This window comes from Gigantopelta aegis, chromosome 3, assembly GCF_016097555.1.
Source record: "Gigantopelta aegis isolate Gae_Host chromosome 3, Gae_host_genome, whole genome shotgun sequence".
Taxonomy (NCBI): Eukaryota; Metazoa; Mollusca; class Gastropoda; order Neomphalida; family Peltospiridae; genus Gigantopelta; species Gigantopelta aegis.
The window spans coordinates 58,346,830-58,364,242 of NC_054701.1; the positions used below are offsets into that span (position 1 = coordinate 58,346,830).

Genomic DNA, 17,413 nt, shown 5'->3' on the forward strand with positions numbered 1-17,413 from the left:
ATTGGTTGTTTACATTGGATGTTTCGCCAGCTATCTAGAACATCTTCTCAAAAAGGGTTAGTCATATTTTTAATTTTTAAATTAACAAAATGATCACCATATATAATTAGTTCTTTGATCGATATACCTGTAACTGACAGCTTTTCTAATGATTACATTTAGAGATGAAGTTCGGTAGCCTGAGTGGATCTAAAGTGGGGGATGGGGGTAAGAAGGAAGAAGGAAATGTTTTATTTAACAACGCACTAAACACATTTTATTTACGGTTATATGGCGTCAGACAGACATATGGTTATGGACCACACAGATATTGAGAGAGGAAACCCGCTGTCGCCACTTCATGGGCTACTCTTTTCGATAAGCAGCAAGGGGTGTTTTATATGCACCATCCCACAGACAGAGTAGCACATACCACGGCCTTTGATATACCAGTCGTGGCGCACTGGCTGAAACGAGAAATAGCCCAATGGGCCCACCGATGGTGATCGATCCCACACCGACCGCGCATCGAGCGTGGAAGGGGGTAAGATGAAGCATTTGCTCACTGAAGCCGGATTCGAAGGGGCGTCAAATTAACAATCATTTCCAATATTTCGCAAGCAGTTTTCCTTCCGATACCATGTCATCAAAGAAATATGGCACAGTACCATGTAAGGTGGGGTATCCATGTAAGTCAGAAATCATCATACTCGTGATAGTCATAATGGTGAGATACAGTATCGTGTTAGTTAGAAACCTAGTGATTATGACCGTGTAGTAAGATAGAGTAAATATGGTGACAGATACTGTTGGCAATGGTGTTTGCGAGGTAAAATGTATTCGGTCGGTGGATTTGGGATTTGTTTCGTAGGATTGCAGACGGCAACATTGTGTTTTGTACTGGGCGCTAGATAACTCCATTAAAGGGGCATACCCTAGTTTTTAAACACATTTTTTTTACTATTAGAGCCGTTTTTTGACAACTGAAATCATACTTTACTTAGATTTTATTGTTTAGATTATCCATTTCCGTACATTCGATGTGTTTTTGATCATCCTGGTGTTTTTAATATCACAAAATGCATTTCTCATATTTTTAAAAACACACATGCGTCTGAGAGGTAATAGTTACGGAGTCGAGTTTAGTATTTCACCATTTCAAAGTCACAGACTCATGTTTTACTCAATTGTAACTTTATCCAAATGTGTTACAGGTTTGTAGATTAACTAAACATAACGTTAATTTTCATGGGCTGAAACTAGGGTCTGTCCCTTTAAGTCACTGGGTGTGGTACAAAACTACAATAATAGAGCGTGGTGGACAAAAACATTTAGAACTTCAGAAAAGAACTGAATCTGCAATGATGTTAGATTTGGTTTAACGGCAGATCCTATTGAAATAGCTTTCAGTAATCTGGCGGCTAAACATGTATGGCATTGACATGTACTGCTCAGCTACATATATAATGTTAAAATTACTTCTTAGCTACATGGATAATGTTAAAATTACTTCTTAGCTACTTATATAATGTTAAAACTACTTCTTAGCTACATGGATAATGTTAAAATTACTTCTTAGCTACATATATAATGTTAAAATTACTTCTTAGCTACATGGATAATGTTAAAATTACTTCTTAGCTACATGGATAGTGTTAAAATTACTTCTTAGCTACATGGATAATGTTAAAATTACTTCTTAGCTACATGGATAATGTTAAAAGCACTACTTAAATGCATGGACAATGTTAACATTACTTCTTAGCTACATAGACAATGTTAACATTACTTCTTAGCTACGTGGACAATGTTAAAATTACTTCATAGCTACATGGATAATGTTAAAATTAATTTTAAACTACATGGATAATGTTAAAATTACTACTTAGCTACATGTACATGGACAATGTTAAAATTACTTCTGACCTGGGAACATATATAATATACAAAATTATAAACAGTCAATGCAAACTACTATTACGCACCTAACAGGTTTGGCGCCCAACAGTGGCGGATTATAGCGAGTGTGTGTGCGTGTGTGGATGTGTGTGGGGGGGGGGGGGGATATGGGGGGGGGGGGGGGGGGGGGGGTAGTTGCCCTGACTTTAGATCTTGACCGGCCCAAAACGTGTATTAAAATAAATATATTGTATTTATTTTATGCAGTTTCTCTTAATTTTAATTTTTTTTTTTTATAAATAATTCAAAGGCCAAAAACTCATGTCCAAACAGGTCCGAAAATATTCTTCGCCCACGGGACTAGCAAGACTTACTCCGCTCTGCCACTTAACAGCTACTTATTAAAAAATAAAGTTGGGGTGTCATTAAGACTACATCATTGCACTAAGTTCCAACGAGAGCTCGCGTTAACGTGTTATGTGGACCAAAAGATGATCTCCGGTTTTGACCACGGTATTGTTTACTTCATCATAAAGCGGCGGTATGATAATAAACTTGTTATACAAGTTTGGCTGTTATTTTAAGCCGACGCCGCGTTCGTGCTTCCCGATAAAGCAAACGCTCAAACAGAGGAATGAATCGTGAATAGAACGGACCCTTTTCAACGTGCCGACCCAGTACAGAATCCATTCTGTGGGATATTGAAAAGCAAGCAAGGCCGGTAAACAATTTTCATATATATATATATAACAGCTGAAGAGGAACGCCGCAAAACAACGGGGGATAGAATATGGCTTCTATTTAAACTCCAGTCACCTGTGACGAGAAACCTCCAGCCAGTTCGTCAGGTAGGACAGTTCACGCTAGGAAATACGTTCAGCATATTCCTGCGGATAAACATTCTCTCCTTGAAAGCAAAGGTGAGAGAGAGGAAAGGTACGAGGAGTGTAGCACAAGATCAGACCCGACAGCCTGTCTTGACTGGCGACCTAAGGTGTCGGATATTCCAAAGGACAGAAATTCAATACGGAACAACCGCCGGTATTGCCCAGAGAAAGTGACTGCTTCGGCTTGAAGGTACGTAGTAGTTTAGAACGGCCACGTCACTGCTAGATGTTCTTGCTGTGTAATGTTACGTCAGATCCAAGGGGTTCCTTAATCGCTTTCTCTTAAGGAGATTAGCGGTAGAATGATAAATGCTTGTAATGCGATACAAATCTTCCGATATTAATGGATCAATAGACCAGAGTCTCCTTTCAACGTGCCGACGTAAACAACACATTCTTCAGCGGATGTGTTACTATCACTTTCATAATTTACGTCAGTTTGAAGGCTTGTGTGAGTTTTTGTTTAATGTCCATGCATTTTGCGTGTGTGTGCGTGCATGCGTGTGTGTAGTGATGTTTATTTTGGGTTTTTTTTTTTTGTTTGTTGTTGGGTTTTTTGGGGGTTTTGGTTTTTTTGTTGTTGTTGTTTTGCTATAAGCGTTTTCTTTTTCGTTTTACTTGCTTGTAAAAGTTGCTCGTCAAATCTGCATCAACATAATGAGTTTGATGATTTTATTTGAAACAATAAATATTTTATTTCTAAAATTAATTATTAAAGGGAATCTGTAGTCTACAGGGCTTCATATAAAATGGATTAACAGCCTTACAAAGTATTAGGGAAAATTATATAGAATTTTCAAAATAATAATAATAATAAAATAATTATACCCCCAGCTACATCGTGTTCAATATCCTAAGTCCTAAGTGAATGTGGCCGTGTTTTTTCCCCCCTCAACATCTATTGTAAAAAAAAACAGAAATAAAAACGAAGCACTGCTGGCATTCCCATAAAAGACGTTATATGTGGAAATATAACGGCATGGTCTCCATTTAGTACATATAAAAGTGACATGTTCGCGGGAGAGGCGGAGTGTGATGCAGTGCAGTTAAAACTGTATTACGGCAAGTCTGCTAATATAAACGACACACTGATTTACAAATATTACGGAAAGGAAAGACACCAGGGGCCTAATTCACTCAACTTTCGCAACTTTGCGATCTCGCAGTGCAATGCTAAAAGACTTGCAAAGAGGATGCCTTGTTGTCTAGCAGAGCCTAAGAGACCTTTGTCAGTTAGGCCCCAGTTCAGTGCCTAGCGGAGGGGGTGGGTGTGGGTGTGGGTGTGGATGAGGGGGGGGGGGGGGGTGCCCACAGAAAAATACAAAAGGTATAACCAGTTTTGCTTAGCTGGAGATAAACTATATTGCTGTATTATGCTCCTTCTGTTGCCTCCCTCCCCGCTGTTTCGTTGGGTACAGCCATGTGCTGTAACTATTAGCTAGGTGTCTAATATTGGAGAAGAAACCTATGGCGCAAAACAACTCCTTCCTCCTAGGACCAGGATACATGTATGTTGAAAAGCACCTCGCAGTAGACACGATATCACAAAATAATATGGTCCCTGCAACACCAGCCGTGAAATGAGAAATAGTCAATTGTATGGGATTCGCGAAGATGCTAGGGTCCGCTGCATTAACGGAGAGGTCACATATTTAGTAACCACTAAATTGTGCTGTCAGCGTGTTTAGAAGTCAGGTAGTTACTATGAAGATGCGCTATCACAGAATAGAAGGGGGCCACGTAATATATAGTTTATTGCAAAAGGCCTACTGGCCTTTGAGCATTCATAATATATATACATATAAAATAAAATATGGTGATATATGAACACACACACACACACACACACACACACACACACACACACACACACACACACAGAGAGAGAGAGAGAGAGAGAGAGAGAGAGAGAGAGAGAGACAGACAGACACACACACACACACATACACCACACACACACACACACACACACACACACACACACACATAGAGAGAGACAGAGAGAGAGAGAGAGAGAGAGAGAGAGAGAGACACACACACACACACACACACAGACACACACACACACATATACACCACACACACACCCACACACACATACACATACACCACACACATACACACACACACATATACAACACACACACACACACATACACCACACACACACACATATATACACCACACACACACACATACACCACACACATACACCACACACACACACATACACCACACACATACACCACACACACACACACATACACCACACACACACACACACACATACACACACACACCACACACACACACAGAGGATAATAATAAGATGTGCTATCACAGAGTAGATGGGGGCCACGTAATAAGATGTGCTATCACAGAGTAGATGGGGGGCCACGTAATAAGATGTGCTATCACAGAGTAGATGGGGGCCACGTAATAAGATGTGCTATCACAGAGTAGATGGGGGCCACATAATAAGATGTGCTATCACAGAGTAGATGGGGGCCACGTAACAAGATGTGCTATCACAGAGTATATGGGGGCCACGTAATAAGATGTGCTATCATAGAGTAGATGGTGATCACGTAGTAATCATCAAAATTTGCTGTCAAAAAGTAGGTGGATGTCACGTGTTCGTCATTACTATGTGCTATCACAGAGTGGATGGGGGTCACGTATTAACCATTAAGATTACATCTTGAATTCAGATGGCCAGCTGTTTTCTAATCACGTGAACTCTTCAGCTTGTGGCAATATCGTAGTTATCATCCCGATGCTGATCTATATGGCTATTAGTTGTAAAGGGTCAAGGTTGAAACTTGCGTCCTAACTGATACCAGGAGGCATGCTAAAACTGATTGATTTCATTCATTTCATTTCAACTCATTTTCGTGCTTATATTCAGTTAAAGTTCAAGCACGCTGTCCTGGGCACACACCTCAGCTATCTGGGCTGTCTGTCCAGGACAGTGGGTTAGTCCACGGTTAGTTGTTAGTTGTTGGTGAGAGAGACGAGGGGTGTAGTGGTCTTACACCTTCCCACTGAGTCGTTGAAACTCGCTCTGGGTTTCGAGCCGATACTGTCAAAATAATTTCATGTTACTTACAAAACACGTTCATTGATTAAAAACATATTTTATTGCATATATATATATATATATATATATATATATATATATATATATATAGAGAGAGAGAGAGAGAGAGAGAGAGAGAGAGAGAGAGAGAGAGAGAGAGAGAGAGAGAGAGAGAGAGAGGTACAGAGACGTACACACACACACACACACACATACACACATTGTCCAACTTACGAGTCCCTCTCCTAATTACAAACATTAAACTGTAAAATAATTTTCAATTAATAAATCAATCAATCAATAAAAGTAAACGTTTGTGAAACGATTGAATAACCTGAAAGGACAGAAAAGAGATAGAAGAAATCGATGGTTTAACAGTATTCATTATTAATATTTTATCTTCTCAGACAGCGTGCATAAACCTTAATTGGATATAAGCACGAAAATAAGTTCAAATGAAATGCACTATAACAAACAGAATCCCATAGGCGACGAAATTAAAAGCTAAAAATATATTATGCAGAATATCAACCAAGCTATGAGCCATTAATTAAATTGCAGACATTTACTGCCTAAATAAAATAAATTGTTTTGACAACAACACATTTATCATCAGTTCCAGGACCGACAGTATTAACTGCGCTATTTAAAGTTAGGTGCACGTCGAACTGTGATTCAGACAGATGTTATTTGGTAAAGTGCTACAGTACACCCAATAGCTGATTGAACACAGAAAGGACTGGGTATTAAACACAAACATGTGAGTTCTCTTTGGCGTGTGTAATCACATTAAAATGGGGAACTATGTTTAAAGAGACACGGTAACAAACAGGCACACAAATTGATAAACACGGATATGTACAGTGATAATGTATTGTATAGGTGACATACACACATATGCACGCTAGTACACTAATGTGCACACAAAAGAACAAGGTATAAATTATGATCTACATGGCTGCACATTTTTTTAACAGACGTAAGACCATATCAATACAGTACTAGTAGTCTGGCCTCGGTGGTGTCGTGGCTAAGCCATCGGAGATAAGGCTAGTAGGTACAGGGTTCGCAGCCCGGTACCGACTCCCACCCAGAGCGAGTTTTAACGACTCAGTGGATAGGTGGTAGACCACTACACCCTCTTTTCCCTCACTAACGACTAACCCACTGTCTAGGACATAATTATATACAGAAATTAAAATACACTGAGACCTAAATTATAACCGCTAACAACTAACCCACTTTCCCGGACAGACAGCCCAAATAACCGATGTGTTTGTGCCCAGGACAGCGTGCTTGAACCGTAATTGGATATAAGCACGAAAATAAGTTGAAATGAAAATATAGTCTGGAATCTAGAAGCGTGACCTCTTTCCACGCTGATTAAATCGTGATGTAGAGCAAGCTAATTTAAAAAGAGCCATTTTCTGTTCCATCAAACACCAAGCAAAATGACCAGTAAGCGGCATTGTTGCTTCTAGATGTTGCGTAGCTACTGGATTACTTTTCTCTAATCGTGTAGGGAGGCAAACAAAACGAATTCAGAACACTGGCCACCAACAAGGTCCTGCGTCGACAGGTGGAAAATAATAGAAGCTTTAAAAATAATAAACTGTCACATTTAAAGTGTCAAACAAAACTAGGACCCAGCTACGTGTATAATATGTCTCACTTAAAGTGGCAATGTCGCTTTTTATTAACTTAGCAAATATATAAAAATGTGTGTACTTTAAAGAATCAAGATTGCACTGAATCATATAAGAGGGTTCCATTTTATAGTTCGGGTATTTACGGAATAAAAAAAAGCATCTGCGGTTTTGACGATGGATTGATAAAGTTTTATTTAGCATACCATAGTTCTGCAGTGATCACTAGATGTTGAAACCAATACCTGAAAGAAAGAAAGAAAAAGAAATGTTTTATTTAACGACGCACTCAACACATTTTTATTTACGGTTATATGGCGTCAGACATATGGTTAAGGACCAAACAGATATTGAGAGAGGAAACCCGCTGTCGCCACTTCATGGGCTACTGTTTTCGATGAGCAGCAAGGGATCTTTTATATGCACCATCCCACAGACAAGGAGCTACATACCACGGCCTTTGATATACCAGTCGTGGTACACTCGCTGGAACGAGAAATAGCGTAATGGGGCCACCGACGGGGATCGATCTCATACCGACCGCGTATCGAGCGAGCGCTGTACCACTGGGCTACGTCCCGCCCCCCAATACATGAATGCGATTTTCGACAAAAATTGGATTTCTAATGGGGGTGGGGGGTGGGGGGGGGATGATAAATACACTGGAATTTAAATTATGAATTATCAAAATGAAACCATTGTCACTGTGTTTGAAAATACCTTTCCAATGAGGTATTACGTTTGACGATAGTTTTCTTATTTTAATTTTTTTACTCCTCCCAAGTAGGGCCTCGAGTACTTGAGGGTCAAACTCGACCCGGACCCGAGTATCCGACATATACACGAGAAGATAATCAGACTAAGGAATAAAAAAAATAAAAAAAGAAGTGTTTTATTTAACGACGCACTCAACACATTTTATTTACGGTTATATGGCGTCAGACATATGGTTAAGGACCACACAGATTTTTTTAGAGGAAACCCGCTGTCGCCACATAGGCTACTCTTTTACGACAGGCAGCAAGGGATCTTTTATTTGCGCTTCCCACAGGCAGGATAGCACAAACCATGGCCTTTGTTGTACCAGTTATGGATCACTGGTCGGTGCAAGTGGTTTACACCTACCCATTGAGCCTTGCGGAGCACTCACTCAGGGTTTGGAGTCGGTATCTGGATTAAAAATTCCATGCCTCGACTGGGATCCGAACCCAGTACCTACCAGCCTGTAGACCGATGGCCTGCCACGACGCCACCGAGGCCGGTAACTAAGGAATAAAGTAAAATAACATTATGCATCTTAATTCCAGCGCTGAACATGTCATCGTATTGCATTCAACTTTCGTTTTCCCTTGTGTATCATAGCTCTGTAATGTAACTGGCGGCAAGCATATGACAAACTGACGTAAACAATATATAGTTAAATGAGAGTTCTCTCAGTTTGCGGGTACTCGAGTCCTGTGAATAGACTCGAGTCTTGCTAGACTAGTCCTGTGAATAGACTCGAGTCTTGCTAGACTCGGCCCGTGCCCGAGTACTCGTAGAGATCCTACTCCCAACCTGCAAAATAGAGTTAGATTTCAAAATGACAATTCACGATTAGCAAATACATAACAAGACATCACATTATGTTTCATAAAATGATTTGCTTTGAGTGAGTGAGTGAGTATTTTTAACATGCCCATATACCACTAAGGTTTCAGGCATGTCTGTCGAGGGCCAAGTCTCTGGATAGCCAGTGGCTTGGTCCAGGACAGAATTTGCTTTGAGCCTACATACTAATTTAAAGGGACAGACCCTAGTTTCAACCCGTGAAAATTAACACTAAGTTTATTTAATCAACAAACTTGTCACACATTTGGATAAAATTACAATTGAGTGAAACACGAGTCTGTGACTTTGAAATGGCGAAATACCCTTTACAAATCGACTAAAACTCAACTCCATAACTGTTACTTCTCAGACGTACGTGCGTTTTTAAAAATATAATAAATCCATTTTGTGATATTAAAAACACCAGGATGACCAAAACACTTCGAATGTACGGAAATTGATAATCTAAACCATAAAATCTAAGTAAAGTATGATTTTAGTTATAAAGAAAACGGCTATAATAGTTTAAAAAAAATATGCCTTAGTTTTTAAAAACTAGGGTATGTCTGTCCCTTTAAGGTATTAAAATATTAAACTTATTAACACCGGCACCAAATCTGCAGTAATGCACTTATCTAGTCCATGTAGTCGTACACGACTGATGTGTGAGTCAAGACAAAACAACACTAAAGTAGTGTCGGAAATAGAATAAAACAGATTTTCGTCGATTATTTCTTTCATAGGAAACTGACAAGTAAATATTTTGTAAATGTCTATTTAATGATACTCTACCTAATTTAGCATTTACTTGTTTGGGCTTTCATTGATGTACAAGCTGGTGTTTACTCTTGGAATTAAAATAAAGATGTCAGTTAATAGGTGATTTGTGTACTTTGATCTGATGAAGGTTTGGCGTACTTGACAACAGTTTTCTCTGATGAAGGTTTGGCGTACTTGACAACAGTTTGCTCTGATGAAGGTTTGGCGTACTTGACAACAGTTTTCTCTGATGAAGGTTTGGCGTACTTGACAACAGTTTGCTCTGATGAAGGTTTGGCGTACTTGACAACAGTTTTCTCTGATGAAGGTTTGGCGTATTTGACAACAGTTTGCTCTGATGAAGGTTTGGCGTATTTGACAACAGTTTTCTCTGTGAAGGTTTGGCGTAATTGACAACAGTTTGATCTGATGAAAGCTTGGCGTACTTGACAACAGTTTGATCTGATGAAGGTTTGGCGTACTTGAGAACAGTTTGATCTGATGAAGGCTCGGCGTACTTGACAACAGTTTGATCTGATGAAAGCTTGGCGTACTTGACAACAGTTTGATCTGATGAAGGTTTGGCGTACTTGAGAACAGTTTGATCTGATGAAGGCTCGGCGTAATTGACAACAGTTTGCTCTGAAGAGAACGTGAACGTTTTGGTTATACATTGACCATGTGGTCACTGAAGTTTTAAGAGAGAGCATAACAATAGGTTCAGTTCATGGAGCGCTGCAATGTTCTTTGACATTAATGAAAAAAAGAGACATGCCACAATTTGGTTTAGGTAAGCCTATATATCAAGTTGGAGTAGGGTGGAATCGGAACACAAAACTGTATTATATACATAAGGTTACATTTCGACACTTTGTTGTACAACGGCACTCTACACTGCGTTCTCGCATTTGTCTGGTTCAGACCTTCTCTTGAAACATAAAACTTTATTACGGTACACTCAGGCTGTCAACCGACAATATATGAGGACTTATTGTACAATGGGTATTTACAGTGGCAAGATGACAACAGGAGTTCTTTGAGGGAAAGAAAGAAGTGTTTTATTTAACGACGCACTCAACACATTTTATTTACGGTTATATGGCGTCAGACATATGGTTAAGGACCACACAGATTTTGAGAGGAAACCCGCTGTCGCCACTACATGGGCTACTCTTCCGATTGGCAGCAAGGGATCTTTTATTTGCGCTTCCCACAGGCAGGATAGCACAAACCATGGCCTTTGTTGAACCAGTTATGGATCACTGGTCGGTGCAAGTGGTTTACACCTACCCATTGAGCCTTGCGGAGCACTCACTCAGGGTTTGGAGTCGGTATCTGGATTAAAAATCCCATGCCTCGACTGGGATCCGAACCCAGTACCTACCAGCCTGTAGACCGATGGCCTGCCACGACGCCACCGAGGCCGGTAAAAGTTCTTTGAGGGATATACACAGACTTAATTCAATATAGCTCTATACACCCGATTTTAAATGAAGACACATGGTGACAATGAATGAATGAATGAATGCGTGAATGAATGAATGAATGAATGAATGTTTAATAACACCCTAACACGTAAATACATCGGCTATTGGTTTTCCAGCTATGGTAAATGCAAAACGTTCAAGTGATGAACAACATCAACATGGTGACAAGACAATCAAATATAGTTACAAGAGTTTTACGAGTCTGTGTTTTAAATTAATATTTAATGATATTGAAGATGTTTGTCTATGGTTTACTGAATTTCCTTGTAATTTTAAAAATAGATTTAGACATTTTTCGGTGGAGTTATTTATGACACGGGTCTTCTTTCTCCGTTTCCGAGTCTTTGTTTTAATCGTATGCTGTTCAGTCGCAAATTTCAGTTACAAATCTCATTTGTATTTGACCAACAGATAAGCTTGCCAAAAGTTGACATAGGTGATCGATAGAGGTAAAATACATAACTGGATGGCGTGTTTTAAACTTAATATCTTCTGGCACAGCAAACACAAAATAAATACAATATTTATAGTAGAATGACTGTCTGTTTTAGTCAAATCAAAAATGAGACAATGTTCCTTTGCCAGTTCAGGGGGGAGAGGAGGGGTCGAAGGGTGAGAGGGGAGTTGAGGGGTGAGAGGGTGTCGACGGGTGAGAGGGGGGTAGAAGGATGGAGGAATCCAGGGGCTCAGGTGGGGTAGAAGGGTGAAAGGGGAGTCGAAGGGGTAAAAGGATGGGAGAGGAGTCGAGGGGTGAGAGGGTGTAAATGGTTGAGAGGGGGTCCTAGATTGAGTGGGGAGACGAGGGATGATATAGGTAGAAGAGCGAGAAAGGAGTCCAGGGGTGGGGGGGGGGGGGGAATCGAGGGGTGAGAGAGGGAAAGAAAGGTGAGAGAGTGGTAGAAGGGCGAGAGGGGAGTTGAGGGTTTAGAGGGAGTCAAAGGGTGAGATGGAAGTCGAGGGTGTGAGGAGGTAGAAGGGTGGGAGAGGAGTCGAGGGGTGAGAGGGGTCAAAGGGTTAGAGGGGTGAGAGGGGGTAGAAGGTTAAAAACTAAAAACTAAAATACGTCCTGCTGTACACCGGCCTCGATAATGTAGTGACTAAGCTAAGGGCCGGTAGGTACTGAGTTCGCCTTCCGATATCGGCTCCCAATAGAGCGACTTTAACGACCCAATCGCTAGCCATCAACTAACTACTAACCCACTGTCCTTGACACAGAGTCCAGATAGCAGAAGTGTGCATCCAGGATAGCGTGTTTGAACCTAATGAAATACGTATAAATGAATTGAAATGAAATGAAATGCTACGGCAAACCGCTGAAAAACGATGTAAACATCCGGTTTAAAACACTAAAGTATAGATGTTTCTTTAAAGTCCGTGGGGTGTAAAATAAACTACTAGATTACAAGTTAATCGACGTAAAAGCTTCTGTGTTATCCCACAGCCACGAGCAGTCAATTTTCTTAAAATGTGCCCCTGGTTCTCATCTAAGTGTGAAAAGAGCTCGCGTCTCTTGCATCAACAAGTTGTTTTATTGTTAGTGGTACAACACGTGGTATGTTAATGGCGGGGCCTTGAAAGGACAGGAGCGTCGAGCTTTATCGACTCCGTATGAATCACGTTTCTCAGGATGGGAGAACGCTGGACTTGAAACACACATCTTTTCTTTTTCCAAACTTTCCAGTCGTGTTCAATGTCGGGGCATGACCAAGCGATTTAGTGACGTGACACACATCAATACAAATACCGATTAAATACGACATTCCACTTTCAGTTGACACCACTGATGTAGATTTGCTTAGTGCAGAACTATTAACACAATAATCTTCAAGGCCGTAACCTCTCACTTTTTTGTACTAAAAAAAATAGCATACACATCCAGGGGCATAGGCAGGGGGGGGGGGGGGGGGGGTCCGCTTTCAGAACTAAAACATAAAGATTTATACATATGGAGTTTCTGGTGGTGCAAAAACAAAATAGAAAAAGGTCCACTTGGTTCATAGTTGAGCCCCCCCCCCCCAGGTACAGATCACGCTACGCTCCTGACATCTCAGGGTTTAATTTTGTATAGTGTTTCATTTGTTTATAACAAGTATTGCCCCCTCCCCAGGATTTTGATCAGGGTACGGCCCTGATTTTATGGCTTTCTAATGCAGAATACTAACATATCTACAGCGTAATAAACTCGTGTGGGTTTTTTTTTTATATATACTGACATCCTGCGACGCAAGCATCTCAAGCGACCACTCTACCGACTGAGCTAAATCCCGCCACCCATTATACAGAGAATAATACACGAGTGGCCGTTAGGTACCATTTATCTCACAACGAGTTGTTTTAAAACGTATCTAACGAGCGAAAACGAGTTTGATACGTTTATAAACAACGAGTTGTGAGATAAATGGTATCTAACGGACACGAATGTATTATTCTATTTCTTACATAACCTCAAAAAACAGGTTTTAAGCAAATTTTAACATCTTTTTCGACTAAAGGTTATTTACAGCCGTTGCACTTGTAGCTAACTTACGTGTCACAGACCCATGAATGTCAGGTTGACTATACGTCACGGTGTAATCGATTTCCATCGTGTATTTTTTCATTGGATGTATGGCATTTAAATTGTCAACACACGTACATGTGTAAACAACCCATATGTTATCAAAAATAATGCATGGTCTTCTCGCCAACGGGTGTAAGAAGTTTTATAATACACTAATACCACGAACAGTGGAAAAAGCGACTGACGTTAATTTAATTCGGTCACATTGTAATTTTACCAAATTTAGAATACAAGTTATTAAAACAATGTTAATTGTTAGACAAAGATTTTAAAGGGACATATCCTAGTTTTTAAACACTACATCATATTTTTCACTATTAGAGCCGTTTATGATCACTGAAATCAAACATTACTTATATTTTATTGTTTAGATTATCCATTTCCGTACAACCGAAGTGTTTCTGGTTATCCTGTGTTTCTAATACCACAAAATGCGTTTTTCATATTTTTAAAAACGCACGTGCGTCTGAGAAGTAACTGTTATGGAGTCACATTTTATTCTATTTTTAAGGGTATTTCAACATCACAGACTCTTGTTTGACTCTGTTGTATCCAAATTTGTTACAGGTTTGTAAATTAACCAAACCTAGTGTCTATTTTCACGGGTTGAAACTAGAGACTATGTGAAAATTATGCCTTAGTGTTAAAAAAGCTAGGGTCTGTCCCTTTAAAACAGTTAGATTTGCGATGAATTTCTAAACAATGTAAATGCATTTTCGTGTTTATATTATGACGTAGCTATTGTATAATCATGTTGTATTAGTTAATTACTGCTTCCACTCTAAGAAAGCGTTTTCAAAATCACATCAGTTGGTGTACCTAGAATAAAACAGGCTTTCTGAGAGTCCAGCTAACATGTCCTGGACAGAACTCTTTGGCGAAGTCAGCGGTTGTGCCCACAACAGGCTTGCTTGAACAGTTCTCTGATGGAAGCATACCAAAAGTTAAAACTCGTTGTTTAAAAACGTATCCAACTCGCTTTCGCTCGCTAGATACATTTTGAAACAACTCGTTGTAAGATAAATGGTATCTAATGGCCACTCATGTATTATTCTCTATTTGGTGTCTACCGGCCTCGGTGGCGTCGTGGTAGGCCATCGGTCTACAGGCTGGTAGGTACTGGGTTCGGATCTCAGTCGAGGCATGGGATTTTTAATACAGATACCGACTCCAAACCCTGAGTGAGTGCTCCGCAAGGCTCAATGGGTAGGTGAAAACCACTTGCACCGACCAGTGATCCATAACTGGTTCAACAAAGGCCATGGTTTGTGCTATCCTGCCTGTGGGAAGCGCAAATAAAAGATCCCTTGCTGCTAATCGGAAGAGTAGCCCATATAGTGGCGACAGCGGGTTTCCTCTCAAAATCTGTGTGGTCCTTAACCATATGTCTGACGCCATATAACCGTAAATAAACATTTCTTTCTTTCAATTAGGTGTTTAGCACAAAATTGAAGTTTTTAGTAAAATTCAGTGATATTTGTGTTTTTGTGCAGTTCTTTACACTGTTTTTGTTTCAGTCTTGAATTTTTATATTGATGTTGATCATCACTTTATTTGTTTACATTACCATGGTTTGACACCCAATAGCCGATGTATTTTTCGTGCTGGGGTGTCGTTAAACATTCATTCATTCATTCATTCATTCATTTTCACGGGTTCAAACTAAAGTGTGCGACTTCACTATAAGGAAGGAAGGAAATGTTTTATTTAACGACGCACTCAACACATTTTATTTACGGTTATATGGCGTCAGACATGTGGTTAAGGATCACACAGGTATTGAGAGACAAAACCCGCTGCCGCCACTTCATGGGCTACTCTTTTCGATTAACAGCAAGGGATCTTTTATATGCACCATCCCACAGACAGGATAACACATACCACGGCCTTTGATATGCCGGTCGTGGTGCACTGGCCGGAGCGAGAAATAGCCCAATGGGCCCACCGACGGGGATCGATCCTAGACCGACCGCGCATCAAGCGAACGCTTTACTACTGGGCTACGTCCCGCCCGCGACTTCACTGTAACGCGCACAGTAAAATAAAGTCTGTGCTAGCCAAACATCAGATATATGCTGACTGACGCTTTTGATATTGAGGTTTTTCCGGACGTATAGTTCCATTTATTTGACTGAACCCACTCCCCCACTCCCCCACTCCCCAAACCTCATTTATAAGTTGCATTATGAACAGAGACAAGATATGTTTAACATGCGAAGTAGCGACCTTTGGCTGTTAATCTGTATTTGTTTCACCAAACGCTTAACAGATGTTAGTGAATGAATGAATGTATAAATAGATGAATGAATGAATGAATGAATGAACGAACGAACGAACGGACGGACGGACGGACGGACGGACGGACTGACGAATGAATGCCTAACGTTAGCCAAGCATCAACAACAATAAACCGCCGGCCAATGGGTGTCAGACAAGGATAAGTATATGAAAATGATTATGTACATTGTCTCGACTAGTTTTGTTAATATTAAACCATGCCCGTTTTGATATACCATGCCAGTTAATTATATATATTTACAGTATATGCCAACGCATTAGATAAGCACACATTAGACTAGAAAATGGTAAATTAGCTGTATATTTGATTTACATTGTACACAATACCCGCAAGTCTGTTTTGTATATACACGTATAACGAACGCTTAAAGAAGCTATCAGCAGCGTTGTGTCGGTCACTAAAGATACAAATAGATATGTGCACACCAGCCATAGCCATTGTGTTCTAATTGAATGCAGCATGGAACCGTGCAGCGGCAAAGCTTAGCAATAATACGACTTGTTGTGACGCCCGCTATGCGATTCCTTTTTATAGGAATTGTTCAAACAAACTATAAAATGTTCAGTATAAATGACACCCATATGACAGCACGGCGTTATTTCGCTAGAAAGCTGAATCAACATAATTATATTAAAACGCGTTTTATCTTTGAAATATGAACTGTGACGTAGCAAAATCTCCCATCGTCTATTACGTTAAAAATAAAAAAAATTCTAATCTTGTAGTGGGAATCATTTCTGTTTTCCTATGGAAATCGATTGTGTTTCTGGTAGAATCAGACGGTTGTTGTCACGGCAGGTAAGCATACAAGTTAGCATCAGTTGGTCATTACCACTCGTGTCCGAATCAGGTAATTCCTGGTTTTCACAAAATATGTAACGGGTGCAGTACGGCACAGGCGCGATGCGACAGATCTGTAAAGGTGAACTTGTTTCATCTCCCCCGACCAGTCACAGATTTCTCATACATGTAACGCAGACCGCATGCGACTATGTTCCCATAAATATCTTTCTGGTCTGCGAATATCTGTGTCAGTCTACGTCGATCTGCGTCAATATTTTTTTAGTTTGCGTCGATCTGTTTCAGTCTGCGTCGATCTGCTCAGTCTGTGTCGATCTGTGTCCATTTTGTCTCAGTCTGCGTCGATCTACGTTAATCTGTTTTAGCCTGCACCGGTCTGATCCCTTGCTTTTTTTATATATATTTCAGGCACGTCCCTAACATGCCG

General features: G+C 40.2%; 1 protein-coding gene across 1 annotated transcript in view; it reads left to right on the plus strand.

Moving 5' to 3' along the window:
* The first annotated feature begins 2,535 nt into the window (after window positions 1–2,535).
* LOC121368318 overlaps window positions 2,536–17,413 on the plus strand; it is a 56,312-nt gene continuing 41,434 nt past the window's right edge. Inside the window, exon 1 of the mRNA XM_041492999.1 lies at window positions 2,536–2,955. The gene's annotated coding sequence lies outside the window, so the exon portion shown is untranslated. The remainder of the gene's footprint in view (window positions 2,956–17,413) is intronic.